Source organism: Actinia tenebrosa, unplaced genomic scaffold, assembly GCF_029948245.1.
Source record: "Actinia tenebrosa isolate PJP-AT-01 unplaced genomic scaffold, QUT_ActTen_1.0 PGA_scaffold0__85_contigs__length_37466705, whole genome shotgun sequence".
Taxonomy (NCBI): Eukaryota; Metazoa; Cnidaria; class Anthozoa; order Actiniaria; family Actiniidae; genus Actinia; species Actinia tenebrosa.
This window is the reverse complement of record NW_028292569.1, coordinates 21,410,171-21,431,108: the sequence shown is the minus strand read 5'-3', so window position 1 is coordinate 21,431,108 and position 20,938 is coordinate 21,410,171. Positions and strand designations below refer to the sequence as shown.

Sequence of the window (20,938 nt, the reverse complement as noted above, 5' to 3'; positions counted from 1 at the left end):
TCATATATAATGGAAGTAGAAGGAACGGATTTTGACCCCCTTACCGAAGAAGGCCAAGTCGATATTAACGATGAAGAATACGATGCATGGATTAAGGACGCGGGGGCAAAGTCTTTGCTTTACGACATGGCCTTGATAAGCAAGTATGGCAATAGGTGGAAAAGCTTCAAGGCAGCCTTGAATCGCATGTGGCAATCAAGGAACCGCGGCAGCCCCGTCCCCGAGTACTTGGAACTTCAAAACACAGACGAAGCAGCCGCGCGGGAAACCGTAGAGTGGGCAATGCAAGAGCTAACGCAGCGCTACGACAACTTTGATGCTGACGACGTAAAGCTTACGGAAAAGGGAAACAAAGTCCTCATAAGCGTCCAAGACTTAAGATTTCCCGACAAAGACCGCTGGACAAAACCGCAACCCCTCTTTGATGAGGAGGGCAACGTTAGGGGCGACGTCTCAAGATTAAAAGTTTTTCAGCAGGCTACTAGGAGCATGTTAGAAAGGTTGCAAACCCTGAATGAAAAGGTTGCGCTAGAAAGGCGCGCTATCGAACTGCAAAAGGCGCTGGAAGAAAAAGAGGCGGCGTACGAAAAGCAAAGTCGACTACTTGCTAATGCTGAGAAGAAGTTTAGTCAACGAGACGTAAGAATGGAAGAAATGACGAAACACTTAGATCAGGCTTTACGTGATCGGGATAAAGCAGAAAGGGAGTTGGAGGAGGCTAAGAAATCACATGCTCCGACGGCGGCGTTAGAAAAAACGCTAAAGGAAAGGGAGTCAAGCTATAAAAAACAATTGTTGCGGCTGGGTCAAAGTAAAGACGAAAGCATACTGCAAATTAAACGAGAAGCCGAAAAGGCTTTAGATGAAAGGGATACAGCTCGACAGGCTTTTCGCCTTGCTCTGCAGGACCTAAACATGAGTCAGGAGGAAGTTAGGAAATTACAAACCACCATAGAGGGTTCTTTGGTGGAGCGGCGGCAGTTAGTTGCTGAAATCAACATTAAAGAAGAGCAAATCCAGCAAAAAACTCAGGCCATCGAAGACCTGGAAAAAACATATCCGAAAAGCAGGAAATAATTGCGGAACTAACTCGTACCGAAGAAGAAAGGGAGGCTGCCCAAAGGGAATTAAAAGCCCTTCAGGAGAGAGTTGCGGAATTACAGGCGCAAAAGGACAACCTGGAAAAGGAGCTGGGGCTTACCACCAAGGAAAAGGTAAAAAGAGCTCTGGTGAAGTATGGTATTCCGCTGGCATTTGCGGTTGCTATTTCGAGCGTAGTAGGAGTCATCCTATCCACGCTTAAGGCTACAGGCGCGGGCGTAAAGAAATTAGGCAGTGGACTAACGGACTTGGGAAAAAAGATGGCAGCCGGTCTTCCTGGGCTGCTGGGTTCGGTTGTTTCCTTGGCACTTAGGGCCGGCGGCGAACTGTTAAAGTTCGTGGGGAATAACATTTGGATCTTGGTCGTCGCTAATGGAGTGGTACTCCTGAAGAAGATGAAGGGTTAATCTTATCCTTGTGTATTACTGGTGGCTTATCGTCGTCGGGCGCCCGAGGCGTCCTCGACTGGGAATAAGTAAAGATAGTATTCGCACCGCCTTGATAATGCGGAACTAGCGGCAGCACGCTCATGGTGCTAATGGGCTTATGATTCCAAGTGGCATCCGTCGAAGGGGCATCAGTCGGGGCGGCATTTATCCGAACGCGACCCAGCTTCCCGGCATCGGCGCCCGACGTAATCTTATCACTGGGGCGAATCTGTAACTTCGCATATTGACAATTAGCTATCATGTGAAAAGTTACGGGCGTCAAATCTTCTGGGGTACTTCCGTTGGCCTCAAATGAGAAATGAACTGGGTTCCTATTGTTGTCTTTTTTTCTGTAAGGCTGTAATGGTCGGTTACTCTCATCAACGATCCTAAACCCAACATTACACGACCACCCCGTCGAAGTACTAATAGTACACATGATTAATCCCAGGCCTCCAACCTTTACCCACAGCCCGGTATCAAACCATTTATCATTCACGTAGTCCTTCTCCTCCAAGTAATGAAGGAACCAATCTTCCTTCGCATGTGGATTCATATACTTCAGCAAACATAGTTTGCTTCTAGAGACTAAGCACCGTAAGAGTGCTGATGCTCTTGTGATTATAAACGTAATCTCTTTGATCCTCTATGCTATTTACCGTGACCTTTCCCGTATCGTCTACGCGTATTTGCAGCTTTACCTTCCCGTGGCAATCGGCAACCATGTGTAAAGTCCAAACGGAATGATTTTCAAGGCTGCTGGGGTTGGGCTCTACGGAAAAATGCGCAGGCACCCTGTTGTTTGTCTTACTTCTCATAGGCCGCAGTACGCCATTGTCATCGCAGAACCTAAAGCCCACGTTAGCATGGCTGCTCGTGCCAATGCAAATACTACAAAGGATCAATTTCTTTCCTGAGTAATTCAAATTCACGGACATGCCCGTGACATCAACCCAAGATGCCTGGTTGTATTTTTTCTCGCCTGTGTAAGTCGTATAAACACAATCTACTCCAGCTACGTAGGGGTTGTTCATCGCCATATATAATAGCTCAGACCAACACCCGCGGTGGCTAAGCCGGCTTTTAGTAAGTTATGGTCGTATTCCTCGGGTATCGTAGGCATAACATGGGCCTTCTTTGATGGTTTCTTAACTACGGGTAGCTTCGCTTCGTGTGACTTTTTTGGCTTCTCTACGAAGTGAGGAATGTTCCTAAGAGTGTCAGAGTTCACGTCATTCACCCCAAACTTCATATCCTTAGTAGCTCGCTGCAGCTTGTTGTTATAACCCACAACGGAATGGGCGTTGATGACCAAATTACTCGGCATTAACCAACAACCAGGCGACAAAGCGTAATCCAGTCGCACTTTAGACTGCTGCACCGCTAATTGATATCTCTGCACCGACTTGGATATGTCGTTCTCTATTATTGCTGACTCAAATAAAGTTAGGAATTCTTCTTGCGTTTCCCGCGAAGCACCTTGGGATCCAACGATGGGGCTGCGGGTATTTACCTGCGCTCCTAAGATGCAGTACACAAATGCTTCAATGCTGCGGTTAATCCTGGCTAGGTTCCTTAAACCTTTTCCTTTCATCAACACGAATGGATCCCAAGTGCCGAGGTAGTTCGATTGGATTCTGGTAATTAATGAATTATTGCTCTTATCACCACCCATATCACCGAACTCTAACTCATTACTTGGGTATTCCTGATGCCCATAATCGGCCGGCTTCTCACCGTTGGCACCCCAAACGTAAACGATGCCAAGGCCATGCGTCTTACCCTCTTTGTAACGAAAGTCTCTTTGCTGTGGTTTGAACTCATTAATTAACCTTTCTAGGGCTGCGGCGTTATATCGATTATTCATTGGATTAAATGCCTTATCTCCCGGTAAAGGTACGTTAAGCTCCTTCAACAACCTCCTTACCGTAAAGGCAACGTGAAACCGCATGATCGGAACGTGAAACATATCCGCGGCAACGCCACAACCTTTAGTGGCGGCCCAGACAGCAAAGTTTAACTGCTGCGGCCAATATCGCATATTGGGTCCTGCTAACCATTCCCTGGCCTCTTTACCCGACGTATGCTTTAACATCGTATCCCCATAGATATTCCTTACTACTACATCAAATGATTGCCTACCCACTGAAATCTTCAGGAACGTTACCATCGTTTCAAAGTCGTTTACACCACCTTCAGCATCGTAAAATGGGTAATCTTCCGTGGTTAACAATAAGTTTCTAGGAAAATTGGGCGCTTTATGCACGGGTGCCTCCTTCGTTATTGGCAAATGCTGTGCCTTTTTCCTCTCCTCATGCGGCTCCAAGTCCGTATTGCTGTACATTCTTTCGCCGTTATAGTAAATCCCATCGGGTCTTCTTTCGAACTTACTAGGGTCTGCATGCGGAAACATCTTCCTAAAGGCTCTCCAGTTGGCATAATCCCGGTTGTCGTGATGTGGCTGCTCCTCAATATCATCCCCAAAAGCGTCGTACATTAGTATATATAATGGATGTTATACCTTCAGCACCTCAGTTGTACCCAGATGTTCCCAATTATCACGCTACCACTAAGGATGCAGGTCCTAACGAATTAAACGCTGAAAACTTTAGGCTCAACAAAGCAAACTTAATCCTGGCTTACTTGGAAGGGCAAGCGAAACACTACGAAGAGGTCAGGAAAAAGTACGCCAGAGCCCGAAGCATACTACATAAAATCGCGATAACTTCCGGCTCCATGTCCGTGGCGTTAACAGGCACTGGCGTTGCTACTTCGCTTACCGGACCTGGAATAGTCGTTGGCGTTCCTTTGGCCAGCGTTGGAGCCGTCTGCGGCATCGTTTCCGCTGTTACGACAGGCATTATGAAGCAATTGTCCGGTAAGATATCCAAGCACGACACACACATAGCCCTAGCAAGAGCAAAGGCTAACACCATCGCCGACTTAGTCTCCCAAGCTCTGCGGGACCGCCGCATAGACGACACGGAGTTTTCTTTGATCCTCGCGGAGGAAAAGAAATACGGCGAATTAAAGTCGGGCAATAAAAAAAACCATCGTGAAAGATCTTTCCGAGGAATCTCGCAAAAAGATCTACCAGGAGGCAAAAGAGGAGCTCCAAAGAAAACTCGCTCAGTAGACATCTGCTTTGAAAAGAACGTAGGGGGATTTCGGCTGCACATTTCATCTTCTTGGAATCCATTCTAACAGCGGGTGGTTGGGGTCTATTTTGTAAAATATTTCGTAAATTACGTCGGGGTAATAAGGAATATCCTTATCCAGCCGACAGAATAACCACTCGGCCCTTTGCATATCTGGGACATGAGGAATACGCCTACCGGTAATTTCAGACAAAAGATAGGGAATAGCTTTGTAATATTTCCCTAGCTTTAATTTTTTCAATGTCTTTCGTAGACTTTGTGGGGTTGGCTCTTCTAAATGGTCTATGATTTTCTGCCTTACTTCATCGTCTAAATATATCGGATGTAAACCTTGGATATGACTCATCCAGTCTCGGAAGTATCTTATTCTCTTATATGGGGTCTTCGTACGACCTCCATTGGCGTAATACTGCTCTCTGGTAGCATTTGGTACGGCATTACGAATATTCTTACCACACTCGTAACACTGTGCTGACGTGTCATCTTCTATTTGCATTTTCTTACCACAACACCAAAAGGGTTCTGGCTTAGGTACGATAACTTTAGGTCTTAGACAAATTATGCAAAAGTCATTGGCGAACTTCTTACATTCTTCGCACTCCATATATAGACTAACATATTTAAGTGCGCTGTTGCCCTCAACCACACTTGGAGTGGGGGTCGTCCGTAGGTGGATTTTTGATACGGATCTTGCCCGTGTTGAGAATGCGCTGGAACCCCCATTCCCTATACTACTAGGCAAAGTTAGACTCGAGGTCAATGGCATCTCGCAGTAACCTTGTCCCGACGCATACCCGCTATCTACCGCTGTCAACGCATTTATTACCTCACGCTATCGTTGATCGACTCAGCTAGCAAGTTGGTTATAGCATGTCGCAATCTATTCTAGTCGATCTCTGTGGCCTGTTTGAGATATGGATCATAGCTATCATTACGAAATACGATAAGACGCTACACACGTGATCACGCTATCTTAACGCCAACCACGCAAACCTTTACTCGCCATCGCTATCGCTAGCACTCGCTATACGACGCTATTACGCTATTACGCTACAACACGAGTTTTAATTTTCCCGCCCGCCATCCCTACCTCTGGTACAGGTAAGTAGAGGTAAGTATTCCATTGACTGATCGCGGTCAATGTGACAGGTGTTCGGTGGGTGGTGACATGGTGACCATGGTTACCGCTTATTTGTGCCTGGCTCCGCCCATCCCACCGAATAAGCACCTAACGCCAAGCTCATCATTAACGATGAGTTTAATGTATAGGTTATATATCAAGTGCTCTTTAAAAAAAATTCTGGTATCCATTAGCTCCAAGCACGCATAACAAAGTTTTAATTTACTGCGAAAACCATCGCAAAGTAATTCTATTCAACTCCTTACAAGATCTGCAGCAATGCTTCAATAAGTTTGGGACAAAAACCCTGAAAAAGAAAAGAAAAGAAAAGAAATTTTAAAACTTGCAAGCAATAATAAATGAAATTGGTCAAATTCAAGTCGTAATAAACATCGATAAATATTATTTTTAATATTAAGTGTGACCATTAATTTACCTAAATTTAAAAGTGCCACAACACCTGTGCAATATCCATTAATATCATGTAACCATTCATGTGCCTTAGTATGTTCGACGAGTTCGGTTCGGGTGGTGCTTAAAAGACAAATAGTTAGGTTAATCAAAAGTTAAATAGAGTACAAAAATAAATATAAAATAAGTTTGAATTCCCTTATGAAAAAAGAGCTATTCAGCATCCCCTTCCCCCTCTATTTCTCTTTATTTACTACGGTGTTTCAGGTTCATGAACATGCTGTTAAATGTCTGTGACGGGAATGTCAGCCAATGAAGGCTAAAATCAAGATGAGCCGCATTCGAGTGTTTCAGCAAAACGCAAAAACAAGACAAATCGAATGAAAAAAGAAACAACAAATAGAAATAAATAAGTAAGTATAGGAAATCGCATGGTATTCTCGTGCACCTTGGGATAAATTTGCACTCACTGGTTTTCAAAAAGTTCAAAATTGCACGAGCCCGATAGGGCTTAGTTTGACTTTTTGTTATTATATTAACAAAGTTAATTTTCGTGAAAAAAACAAATCAACTCTAAACTCTAAACCTCCAGTTGATGTATAACATTCTACTCGAATGGTTAGCTCATCTTAGCTCATTTCCATAGCCTAGCAGCAGACAAACTTTCATTTTCTCATTCATTTCTGTCAAGGTGAATTCAAATTTTGAGTTTTCAATATATCTTTCAAAAACCATATACAATTATATCCAACTACCAAAGCTGCCTCATAAAATTATCTCCACTCAAATAAAATGTGTGATCGATCTGTACGTAATATTGACAGTCTATTTCAGAGCAACCATGCAAGGTCTAAGGATCAGTGAGGCCTAGTTACAAATATTAAATGACTGTTAACAATTATTGAATCTAATTACTTTTTTTTTAAAGATCTACAAAGCAAATCGTCAATAACATGATTACTTATTAGTGAACTTATTTGTAATGTTCGAGCTTGTATCTACTGGTAATTAATTTTTTTATTTTTTGCAATACTAACAAAATCAAAGAACTGATGCACTTACAGTATTTAAGAAAAAGTATAAGGAATAAAAAAGAGTAAATATAAGAGTATATCATAAATGTGCATATTTCAGACTGATACAAAAAAACTTATATCCATATAAGTTAAACGTTATAAATTCAAATGCTACTATATATTAATATAACATGATTACTTATTAGGGAACTTACTTGTAATGTTCGAGCTTGTATTTGCTTTAGTTGTCGGTGCTCCTATAGCAAAAATAAAAGAAATAAAATAAGTTACAAAATTATAATTTGCGTTTATTGAGACTGCTGATTCTTTATATACACAAGAAAGTGATGTCATTGACATGTGACGTACTTTGGTGGTCATTCTCTCTCTCTCTCTCTCTCTCTCCCTCTCTTCTGAGGTTATTATTCCCGATATTCACCGAGCCTGAGGTGAATAATTGTTTTAGTAGAAATACACAGGTGATTCTTTCAAAAAAAGAAGATAAAAAAGAAGGTAAAAGACACATTTTTTTCCGGTAACATCAACAAAGCGGCTGACCGCCCTTTTGGATTATCTTTGGAGGTAATTATCGTGTGATATAGTGTGAGTTTCTCGACCAAACAGCTCTCGAGATTTTCAATAATCACCTGTGTATTTATACTAAAACTGCATATTGGTATTCCTGTTTTTTATTTATGCTGAAGCTGTTAAAGCCTAACTTGTACTATTCGAAGCAGAAGCCGTAGTGTCTTGGGTTGGAAAAGGCCCTTCTGTTGGTGTTGCTGTCGAGGGAAAACGTAATAATTAAAACAATATCGCGATCAAGATGGTGGAAATTTTTTCCCGCTTTTTAACGAATTAATTCCTTAATAGTCAAGCATTAAGGTTTGTGGACAATTGGGAATGAGAAATAACATGTATGATTATAGGGTTGGATGCTAGAACCGGCTGAAATATCTCCAGGATCACCTGGAGTATCACTCTATATTCTTTTTAGCAGACTGGTAAACTTTATAAATACGAGAGGTTTGCTACTAGCCTAAGGTGCATTGAAGCTGACTAGAAAGAAGTCCATGAAGATATAGAAATATAGATAAGTTATAGTGCTTGGGAACAAGGTTAGCCCGGAATAACCTCGTTCCCAAGCACTATAACTTATCTATATTTCTATATCTTCATGTATGCTACGCGGTCCACATATTCTCATCTTTGCATCATAATTACCATGACCTAACATCTATTTCACCCCGGCCTGCTCTCAGTCTGACCTCTAGCTCAGCTGGTAGAGCATCGGTAGTACAATTTCGAAGGCCGTGAGTTCCATTCACAGCGAGGTTGGATATTACTTTTTCCGAAATTAATTCCAAGGGTCTTTCGCCCGGAATAACCATGTTCCCAATCACTATAACTTATCTATATTTCTATATCTTCATGTAATTCATAAGTGCTACGCGGTCCACATAGAAAGAAGTCCCCTTAGTAGATGTGGTTTTAGAAGGATTTCCTAATACTAGGCAATTCGTCCACTTTTGTCCGTGCTTTCCTTTTCAACTACAACTACAGCCTTAGACTCGACCTTCTAACTTCAAAGTTAAGTCGATTCAATTTGTGTGTAAAAGCTCTCTAAATTTGTCTTTATATGGCTAAATCTGATTTCCTATCAACATTGTAGCCACATCCACACGTGTCCGCAAATTTTTGTGTCCGTATCCGCAAATATTACGAAAACGGATACGTGTGGACAGTGAAAACGATTCGAATACGTTGCGTGTGGACGCAAATATTTTCGTATCCGCAAAAAAATATTTTGCGGATACAAAAATTTCCGGATACGTGTGTACGGGGAGTGTGTGGTTAGATAAGGTCACTACTTGGGGCTATGTTTTAATTAAAACATATAGTGTTCGATTAAGTTGTGGCTGAGAATGGCAAATAGATATTGCCATTCCAATAACCATCTGATATCGATGGACCGCCATAACCATCTGTAGCATAATGAACTGAATAAATTATCATTCAGAACAAAGCTATACATTTGCCTAACAATATAACCGATATGTCGCATTGTTGTCGAAATATTACAATGGCTAAATTTTTGCTTCATATCATTGAACCCAGGCGTAAATGTTTGTTGTGAATTTAGTGACCGTCCAGGTGAGTATAGTATTGAGAAAGACTGAAACTAAAAAAGTCTCTTGAAATGACCTTGGCTCAGGCTGTCGAAACGCCAGTCACCACCAACAACAGTCTTTCGCAATACAACACTAGCTAACCCGGACTATCACACTTCACCACAAATGTGTTATATATATATATATATATATATATATATATATATATATATACAGCCATTTGCAAAAATTATGGCCGTTTCAGATATAAATACAAGTATATCCAATGTATATCAGACAGGGCGGGATATCTTTCTTGATATTTTTTTTCAGAAAGCCCTAGTGATAGACAACTCGAAAAAAATTTAAGGGAGGCTATCCCATAATTTTTCATATACTTTTGATATACTTGTATATATATTGGAAGCGGCCATAATTTTTGCAAATGGCTGTATATATATATATATATATATATATATATATTAATGTTATCAACCCATTAGCTAAGGACAACAGTTTGTGGATTTCTAACTTCAGTAGTACTAGGAGAGCTTTGGTCCCGCAGAGCATTCACGGCGGCGATATCACGACATGACTCAGACACAGAGTCCTTTATCATTGCTCGAAGTGCTTCCAATTGAACATCGGTGAAAGGCTGCCCATTGTCTTGGCTCTGTGGGTTGTTGTCCTCTCTTGAATCTCGAGTTTGGTTGTCTTGGCGTTCATTTTGGTTATTGTTGGAGCGACGCTTCGGTGGTCGACCTCGTGGTCCGTTCATGACATTGTTGTTACTCCTCTTTCTCGTCGAAGGCATGCTTGCACGAGTCTAAAATTCCTAACGCAATGTAGTAGTAACGTATGTTCGTAGGATTTTCGACAAGAAAAGATCCAAAGTAACTTAAAAATAACTTGTAAAGCGAAGCAAATAGCTCTAATTTTGAGTCAATTTTGATTCTTGTAAAGCTGAACAACAATGAATTACTGAAACCTATATATACACTTGATTGCAAAAAGGTTGTAGTATACATTTATATATATATATATATATATATATATATATATATATCTAATGAGATGCAAGATATCAAATGAGATGCAAGATATCAAATGAGATGCAAAATTTAAAAATTAACTTATTTGGTCTTTTTTATCTTCTGTTATATCAAGACATAAGTATTGCACAAAGTATAGTTAAAAATGTATTTTCCACAACATGTAATGGATAAGCAATCGTATTTAAGCATGTTTTACGTTCTGCATCTCATTTGATATCTTGCATCTCATTAGATATATGTATAAATGTATACCACAACGTTTCTGCAATCGAGTGTATATATATATATATATATATATATAACAAAGAATTTAATGTGGTCTATACTGTTGAAACAGTGCTCGATGCGTAGGGATGCAGAGCAATAGATATATAGTAAAGATTGGATTAAAGACGAGACATGTTCACTGTAACTCCGAGTTTCGTGCTTACGCACTCATCAGACAGACTTTAATGAAACATATTCCTATTACTGTGATATTTATATACAAGAGGTGTAATGATTATTTACAAAAGAAGTATTGTTCGGAAAGGAGTTAATTAGCTAGGCCTGGATTTCTATTGTTCATCAGATAGAACTTGTTTTCATGTCGGCATTTGGAGATCAATTCGGATCGCTTGTTTAAAAGAGTGTCGCTGTTTGCTTTGATGATAAGTAGCTTTTCTGTTAAGCACAGGTCACACCTCTTAGAAATGTTGCTGTATGGTCTGGCTGAAGTGATGATTGTCCATTCTATGTTGTAGTCTTTGTTGTTATCTTTAAGGTCCCAGATGTATTTAGAAAGTTCGGTGCTGTTAGCGTATTTTCTATTTCGCAGAGATAGTTTGTGCTGAGTGTATCGTTGTTTGAATGTTCCTTCTGTCAGGCCAATGTAGTTTTTCCCAGTAGTGTCCTCGTTTGTTGTGACATGAGCGTTGTAGATGATGCTGGAGGAGAGGCAGTTGTTGTTTAGAGGGCATTGATCTTTTTTACGGCAGTTGCATGTTTTCTCAGAGGTGGTGGCGGGATCGGTATCGGTGTTGAAGATTTTCTTGTTGTGTTTGGTAATGGTGGTTTTCATGTTTTCCATGCAGCTGTAGCTCACTTTGATATTATTCTTATTGAAGATCCGGTGAAATCTGTGGTGCTTGGGAAAGTGTTTGTGTATGAGCTTCAGGAAGATGCTTCCGACGTTGGTTTGTACATTCTTGCTGTATGGAGGGTTGTACCAGATGATGTTCCGTTGTCTGTTTCTTTTTGAATGTGTAGATGGTTTATGGTTGTTGTAGGTCAGGGTTTTGGTATATCCGCTGGAATTCAGGGCATGTTCATAGATGGCTTTGGCTTTGTCGAATTCGGTCTTGTTGCAGGATATGTTGGATATTCTACGGTTGATGGCGTCTGGTAGTTGTTTGATTATGTTGGGCGGATGATTCGACTTTGTGTTGATGTATAATGGCTGGTCGTTAGGCTTTCTGTAGGGGCAGTACGTTTCGTAATATTCTGTGCTTCGTAGTTGATGGTGTGAATAGTGTTTTCGTTTGCTTTCTTGTACAGTCGATGTTACAAGAAAGCAAACGAAAACACTATTCACACCATCAACTACGAAGCACAGAATATTACGAAACGTACTGCCCCTACAGAAAGCCTAACGACCAGCCATTATACATCAACACAAAGTCGAATCATCCGCCCAACATAATCAAACAACTACCAGACGCCATCAACCGTACAATATCCAACATATCCTGCAACAAGACCGAATTCGACAAAGCCAAAGCCATCTATGAACATGCCCTGAATTCCAGCGGATATACCAAAACCCTGACCTACAACAACCATAAACCATCTACACATTCAAAAAGAAACAGACAACGGAACATCATCTGGTACAACCCTCCATACAGCAAGAATGTACAAACCAACGTCGGAAGCATCTTCCTGAAGCTCATACACAAACACTTTCCCAAGCACCACAGATTTCACCGGATCTTCAATAAGAATAATATCAAAGTGAGCTACAGCTGCATGGAAAACATGAAAACCACCATTACCAAACACAACAAGAAAATCTTCAACACCGATACCGATCCCGCCACCACCTCTGAGAAAACATGCAACTGCCGTAAAAAAGATCAATGCCCTCTAAACAACAACTGCCTCTCCTCCAGCATCATCTACAACGCTCATGTCACAACAAACGAGGACACTACTGGGAAAAACTACATTGGCCTGACAGAAGGAACATTCAAACAACGATACACTCAGCACAAACTATCTCTGCGAAATAGAAAATACGCTAACAGCACCGAACTTTCTAAATACATCTGGGACCTTAAAGATAACAACAAAGACTACAACATAGAATGGACAATCATCACTTCAGCCAGACCATACAGCAACATTTCTAAGAGGTGTGACCTGTGCTTAACAGAAAAGCTACTTATCATCAAAGCAAACAGCGACACTCTTTTAAACAAGCGATCCGAATTGATCTCCAAATGCCGACATGAAAACAAGTTCTATCTGATGAACAATAGAAATCCAGGCCTAGCTAATTAACTCCTTTCCGAACAATACTTCTTTTGTAAATAATCATTACGCCTCTTGTATATAAATATCACAGTAATAGGAATATGTTTCATTAAAGTCTGTCTGATGAGTGCGTAAGCACGAAACTCGGAGTTACAGTGAACATGTCTCGTCTTTAATCCAATCTTTACTATATATCTATTGCTCTGCATCCCTACGCATCGAGCACTGTTTCAACAGTATAGACCACATTAAATTCTTTGTTATATATATATATATATATATATATATATATATATACACACTCGATTGCAGAAACGTTGTAGTATACATTTATACATTTATACAAATATTTAATGAGAAGCATAATGCAATATAATCATTTTTAACGCTTAAAACCGAACGATTTATAATCTGTACGATCTAATAGACAAGAAAAAAATATTGACAGTCATTGAATGAAACAAACAATAAATAAAGCAATTTTTCTGTTTTGCATATCATTAAATATACTGAATAAATTAGATATATGTGTAAATGCATACTACAACGTTTCTGCAATCGAGTGTATATATATATATATATATATTCTCAATAAACATTTTGCATCTGTTGGTTTCAACCTGGCAGCTAAATTACCTCCATCAACAAATGATTATTCTGACTATCTTCCCACCGTCCAAAATTCAGATTCCTTTCTCTTTAAGCCAGCTACACCTGAAGAGGTTGAGTATGAAATTATATTGCTTTCTAACAACAAATCACATGGTCTATACTCTTGTCCTACAAGAATTTTGAAGTGTGCAAAGAGTTTCTTCGGCAATGTCTTAGCAAAAATAATAAATATTTCAATTCTGTCAGGAAAATACCCCAAGAAAACTCAAAGTTGCCAAGATTTTACCAGTATATAAAGATGATGATGAAACTGATCCCAACAATTACCGTCCCATCTCGTTATTATCAAATTTTAACAAGATTATTGAAAAAGTTATGAATAAAAGATTGATACATTTTATCGAGGAAAATGACATTTTATTCGAATCGCAATATGGCTTTCGTGAAGCTCATTCTACTCAACATGCTGCTCTTGACATCATAAAGGCCATACAGAGTAATATGGATAAAAAACTGTTTTCTTGTGGTATTTTCATCGACTTAAAAAAGGCATTTGAAACTGTTGATCATTCGATACTTTTAAATAAGTTTTATCATTATGGGATTAGAGGTATCATTAATGATTGGTTTGCATCTTACTTGAAAGACCCATTTCAAACAACACAGATCGGAACCGTAACTTCAAATAAAGAAACCACCTTATGCGGTGTCCCTCAGGTTCTATTCTAGGTCCATTATTATTTTTGCTATATATAAATGATATCTATAAATGTTATAACAAATTTAAATTTTATCTCTATGCTGACGACACTAACCTAATACATGACAATAAAAGCTTAAAAACTCTTGAATTAACTGTTGATATTGAACTTGCCAAATTAAGTAGCTGGTTAATTGCAAATAAGTTGAAGTGTATATGACACGAAAAAATTTTAATGTTAAGAATGTGTAGTTTATTGGCATTAATAAGAATATCATGGTTAAATTTGTTCCAAAAACGCATTTCTCTAGAAATTCAAAAAATTTTAGCACGAGTTGTGACGTCATTTTGTTTACAAGTCTCCAGATTTAGTTGCAAATACATGAATTATGTTTGAATATAGAATCTTAATTTCAAGTAGTACACTTTTCAATTTCCCAACATTGGAAGAGTACTACGTAAGCTATCAAATGAAGCTGACTAAAATATGTCTTTTGTTGTTAATTTATATGAATTACAATTTATATTTAGTACATTACTACGGAATCCAGAGTACGTGTCAACAAAATGACGTCACAAATTGGGATTAACTTTCGCAAATATCTCAAGAAATAAGCTTTTGAAACAAATTTTGTTACGATATATTTATTATTACTAACAAACTATACATTTTAAATGATGGAATGTTTTCGTGTCATATACACTTTAAACCTTAATATCAAAAAATCCAATTATGTAATTTTTCGTCCGTATCAAAAGAAACTCCCTTTTGAACCTATTGTAAAGATTCTAGATAGCAATCTAAATAGATTCCTTCCTTTGGAGCGAAAAGATTTTGTTAAATACCTCGGAATTCTGATAGATGACAACCTTTCTTGGAATCATCATATAGATCATATTGCACTAAAAATAAGTAAAGCTGTAGGAATAATTGCAAAACTAAGACATTTCGTTCCTCTCCATACTCTCCATAATATTTATCGATCTCTGATTCACCCTTATCTTACTTATGGCTTAACTTTATGGGGACAAGCTGCACAAATTCACCTAAACAAAATTATTCTTCTACAAAAAAGAGTTCTTAGATTAATGTACTTCACTAATAGATCCCAACATGCCATTCCTCTTTTTATCAGAGCTAATACACTACCAATTAATTTCCTCTACTATGAAACGGTCGCCCAGTTAATGCATGATATTGAAAATAAGCTTGCACCTCTTAACATTATAAATCAATTTACCCTTGTTTTACCCTTGTTTTTGCTCATACAACACAAGATTCTCATCATCAGGAAATTTCTATATTAAAAAATCTCAACTTGAAGTGCAAAAAAGATCATTTTCAGGATTTGGAGCTAGGTTATGGAATAAGATACCGAGCGATTTGCGTGAATCAAAAAGAAGAAGTTTAAGTTAATATTACGTAAAAAACTATCTGATTTTCTCCTAAGACACTTCTACTATTGTAGACATACTAGATTATACTTTGAACGTCTCAGACTGAGTCTTTATATAATGCGGCTATTTATAAACTATTATTTCTTGATCTTCAATCATTGGTCAGTATCATTTTTCCTTTTTCTCTTTTTTCCCCTTTTCGTTTCTTTATTGTGATTAAAATGTATATATATATATATATATATATATATATATATATATATATATATATATATATACAAACTCCGCTTGTTTCAACCAGAAAAAGAATTTTCACCCTGCCTAGGACTCGACAGTTGGCGTTATTTTCAATATAAACCGCTGTTTATTTTCTGCAATTTTGATTAATACAAACGGCTTTAATGTAGCCTGCGTCACATCCGGAATTTTCTTCGTAAATACGTATTTACGAAGAAAATTCCGGATGTGACGCAGGCTACTTTAATGTAATGATGATTAATATTCAAACTTTCACTCTCGTAAGTAAACTTGTTTTGCATAAAATTGCAAAGCTTTAGGTAGCTTGAGCCAAAAGAGAGAGAGAGAGAGAGAGAGAGAAATAAAAGAAAAAGCAACCACAAAGAATTACTAAGTTATCAGAGCAGAAGTGGACGAATATGCCTCTTTTAAGTAAGAATTACCTCCGTTATCTAGAAATTATGTTCAGCCTGTTCATCAACTGAAATTTGTCGCTCAATAACAATAACACGGTAGACTACGAATAAAGCAAAATATCCTATCCAGAGTAGCTCATGAAAATTTTTTTGACCACTTTTGTCATAAGTCATATTACCGACTGTTTTGGTTCTGCTGCTCTTGGAGTGTTTGATTGTTTTAAAGGGCACATATAAATAAGCGAAGAACGAGTTCAGAATTGAGCTCAACTCAACCAAAACTTTCAAGAAGAGCGATTTCAGACCTGATTTTAAACTCAACGTCTTTGCCTTGGCACGCAATATCCAACGTGTGAGAGCCTCTATTGAATCTGGTTGCGTATGCCCGTGACGTCAAATCTCTATCGAAGTATAAAAATCCATGTTCGTGACGTGTATGGTGGCTCCAGTTGAACCAAAATCTTATAAATAGTTCATGAGTGTTTTAAGCAGTTCAAAAAACTCGTAGATCGTGTTTTATCAAGTATAAAAGCACTCGGCTATGCCTCGTGCTTTTATACCTCATAAAACACTCCAACTCGTTTTTTAAACACCACGTAAAACTACAAAGCTTTTCACTGTTGTATCACAGCGTGGGACAATCACAACAGAGCTAGGCTCCAAACTTAATGAAATCTGAAAGATCGAATTCGAATTTAGAAGTTGATTTTTTTGAGGGGGGAGGAAAACCGGAGAACCCGGAGAGAACCAAAAAACAACTCTACTCACATCAGACATCGAGATCGACAGGACTCGAACTCGTGCCGCATTGGTGAGAGGCAGCGCATTAGCAGCGCACGCCACCGGTGCTTCCCTTTTAGTACTCAAATAAAAGTGAATGGCTTACCTTTTTCCTTCTCTTCAACCATTAGGCGCACATAATATGGTAGAACTCTAGATACTTTATCACTGATGCTTGCAATGTATTCATTAGTGTCATTGACAGTAAGGTTCTTCAACACAAACCAAGCACGACCTATTGTCAAGTTTCCAAGAAATTCTACTCTTCTTTTCAACGTGTCACCAATATCTTCGTTTATGTTCACCCTTCCATTATGTGAATAAACACTGATAAACTGAGGATCGGGGATGTTGCCCTTTCTTATTCCCCAGCTGACAGCAAGGATTTATTTTTGTTCCGTAGCATTCCACATAAACAAGGCATCTCCTCCAATGGAACCCTCGATATCTGATGGACCATCTATGGAGTTTTCTTTATTGAAAATACAGAAAAGTATAAGACATTGATATATGTTTGCTATTATATGGTAACAATGAGCTACTTTCTGCATTAATAACTTTATTACATGAAGAAAATGTGTAGATTTTATAAAACTAGACGCATATCTGCGTGACTTAATATTGTTTCAGCAATCTTCTATGACATACAAACAAATGACAAAAGTAGATAAAACGCTTTCTACTGTAAGCAAAGCCTTACTATAAGAAAATTGCCACAACTATTACCAAAATATAAAGGAATTATACATCAGTTACATGATTTAAGAAGACTAAGATGAAGTACCAAACTAAACGTCCGAATATTCAAGCACACAAACCCAATACTCACAGTCTCATCAATGCCTTTCTCTGCGAAGTACAAGTGAGTTAACCTTTCTAAATAATGATTTAAAGTCTCTCCACATTTCTTTTTGGTGTGGCTGGGACATTTTGCTAGCATCTCCAGCGTTATTTTGCCCATTTTTAGGATAATATATAAAATGTAAGAACTTCAGCTTGTTTGACTCAGTAATCAAGATGGCTGGCAAACGCACGTGCACGTCAGAGACCCGAAGCGCAAGCTCAGTTTATATACACCAAATACACATGCATATTTGATATCCCAGAAGTTCCCAACTGGCGTTAACTGCGCATGCCTAACGGGCATTGTATAATAGGGCCTTTATTCGGAAAAAGCACGAGTGATGAGCAAGCAAATTTTGCAAATAGCAAATTTAAGAACATGATAAATCTTGTAATGTAGGCACCCAACTAGCATTATTGCAATCAAATAACACCTACTATACTAGTAGCCGAATAAAATTATTTGATAACTGTTGAGTTTTCACGAGGACTTTTAGACAAGATGGCGGAACTACGTTTATTCTTATTACTCTTGACACGTGATAACACAGGTATCCCAATACTCTACGATAACACTTTTCTATCTTAGAACTCTGATCTAAATACTTCCAAGGATGTCTGAAGAGCACGAGAGGAGTCAGAAACCTATAATATTTCCTCTAGCTTTTCAACATCCTGGACATAAAACTGAATATTTCAAAAACGGAAAAGGAACAAAAAAGAGAAGAAATGAAGAGAGAGACCGAGAACAGAAAATCAAATATTAAGATTAATTTCACTTATTTTTCAAATTTATATTAGTCAGCTTCAAAGTGTGTCTGAAAGTAAAAAGTGAAAATCCAAAATGGCGTATACATCTACTGCTGAATTCAACTGAGTCTGTGTACATTAACCTATTACCGGAATTTTTATATTTAGTCGTCCGACATAACAGGACTCGTAAACCCGTCTTATGAAACTAAATAGACTGTTTGATTTACCTTTTACACATGGAAGGCCACAATTCAAAGGCTGCATCCTAAGTGAAGCTAACATTGAAAACAAAGTAGAGAAGATCTATCTTGCATCATTTATAGACCTTCCGTGTTTCCATAAGCATTTTTATATATTTCTATCCATTTTGAACGATCTAGTGCGAAGAGAATATTTAAGGTGTGAAGAACTTTTGGACGATGAAAGATACAATCCAAAGAAAGGGCTTAACTCAAACTGCTGAGGCGCAAAGCCAAAGTTATATAATCTTGAATTGGTACGTTTTTTTGTAGCCGAATAACGATATTGATGCCACCCAAACTGCATTGTGTACTACTTACGATTACGGGCAATTCTCTTGTCATAATGTCCAGTTACAGATGAAATGGTTTTATAGCAAAAAAATCAAAGATGGCGGCACTCGATCGGTTATAAATGTGCCAATCAGTCTACTACTCATACTACATATACTCATATCAGAGCATTCGTTTTGCAGATCATTTGGACAACAAATATCGAAAATCAAAGACATTCTTTACCTTGCTTAACGATTTCGAAAAATGTTAAAAGCAACAAGATGAAAAGATGCTGAGATATCAAAGACGCCATCGCTTTCAATTTTTTGCTTGAATATATGAATAATCAATTTGTCCAAAGCCAATGAAGGATCTTGGTGGAGGGGTTATGGAGACTTTCAACTTTCGAAATTAATTTATAAAATACAAGGGATACATGATGGGATATATGAATTATGATATATGACCAAGAGAATTTGGTGATCATAGTTATGTTAGCAAAAATAATAATAATACTGATGTATTTTTATGAACCACTTGCCCAACTGCACTCCTCCTGCTCTTAATATATACTTTTGTTATGACTGGTCCTTATAGTACTGGGCTTTTTTTTTTTTTTTTTTTTACTTGTGAAAAATATGTAAACATTTTTTAAAATACTTACGAATTGTGCATCGAATTCTGCGTGATTCCCTTGAAATGAATCAAAGAAAACACTCAAAAAACATCCATTTATATATATTCTGCTGTATTCAAACTTATAATTCACAGATATAGCTTCACATATTGATAACTCTTTTCTGTGTACAGTATAGTGACATGTTTTCAGTTGAAATGGGAAAGGGAGCTTCTTTGAGACGAGAGAACTGCAAATACAGGGTCGTTGTATGGCGGTTTCGCTAATCACACACATACAACATAAATATTTATTTATTGTTGAAATTTCTTATAAATTCGGATCCTAATCTTAGTCGAAGTTTTTATTCGAGACTTTCAGACAAGTTTCTTAGTCTATAAATAACAAACAATTAATGTCTTTGTTTATTTGTTTGTAGAAAGATTCAATAATGGAACTAACAGTTTTTGACCCAGTAACTGAACCTGAAACATGTGGTGGTCTCTTTGTGGTAAACTGAAACAGAAACCTTGCTTTTTGACAGGTTTGCTTTTATCATAAAACCCCCTAGATATATGTCTAATTTTGATCAATTACATATCAGTATTTAATTCGAACAGAAAGGAAACGAGGAAAACATTGCACGTGGTGAGGCTAGAGTTTAGAAATCAATCAAGGTGGAAAATAAAAACAATTGCAAAGCAGAGATTTGATCGATTTGTTCAAGTAGTTACTCGTGTTTGAAAATAGATTACAGACAGCTTAAACTTCGTTTCTTCCGAATATGAAGTTATTACTGAGTTATTTTTATCATTGCATACTAATTATATAATGCTTCTGAGTTTGGAAGTATAAATTTGCCTGCGGGATTTCTGTGGGTTAGTGGCCGAAAATTGTACAACCCCTCCCCCCTCTGTAATCGAGACCCCAGTACTCCAATGTCAATATTATACAAATACACCAACATACATATATACTCTTAACTTATTTGAAACTAAGTTGATGTACAACTATGTGCAAAACGCCAAATAAAATATATGTCTATGTCTACTCCCCTGCTATGCAAATACCATTAGGTATCGAGAAATTAAATTGCTATGAAATTAAACACAAATGAATGAATGCATATATAGACATTTTTATTCCTTCTTATT

General features: G+C 38.0%; 1 protein-coding gene and 1 long non-coding RNA gene across 7 annotated transcripts in view; one reads left to right on the top strand and one right to left on the bottom strand.

Moving 5' to 3' along the window:
* Positions 1–20,938, top strand: part of LOC148913774 (uncharacterized) — a 203,344-nt gene that overhangs the window by 165,498 nt on the left and 16,908 nt on the right. The gene's annotated exons all lie outside the window — the stretch shown is intronic.
* On the bottom strand, positions 5,490–19,488 carry LOC148913777 (uncharacterized). 4 transcript variants are annotated; one of them, XR_016120841.1, is made up of 6 exons: positions 19,412–19,488; positions 17,164–17,529; positions 7,954–8,016; positions 7,450–7,491; positions 6,244–6,341; positions 5,490–6,114 (listed from the first exon to the last, which is right to left on the bottom strand). It is a non-coding gene; the product is annotated as an uncharacterized LOC148913777 (long non-coding RNA). The 4 variants fall into 4 exon arrangements; XR_016120843.1 differs by lacking the exon at positions 19,412–19,488 and adding an exon at positions 19,214–19,335; XR_016120844.1 differs by lacking the exon at positions 19,412–19,488 and adding an exon at positions 17,887–18,005.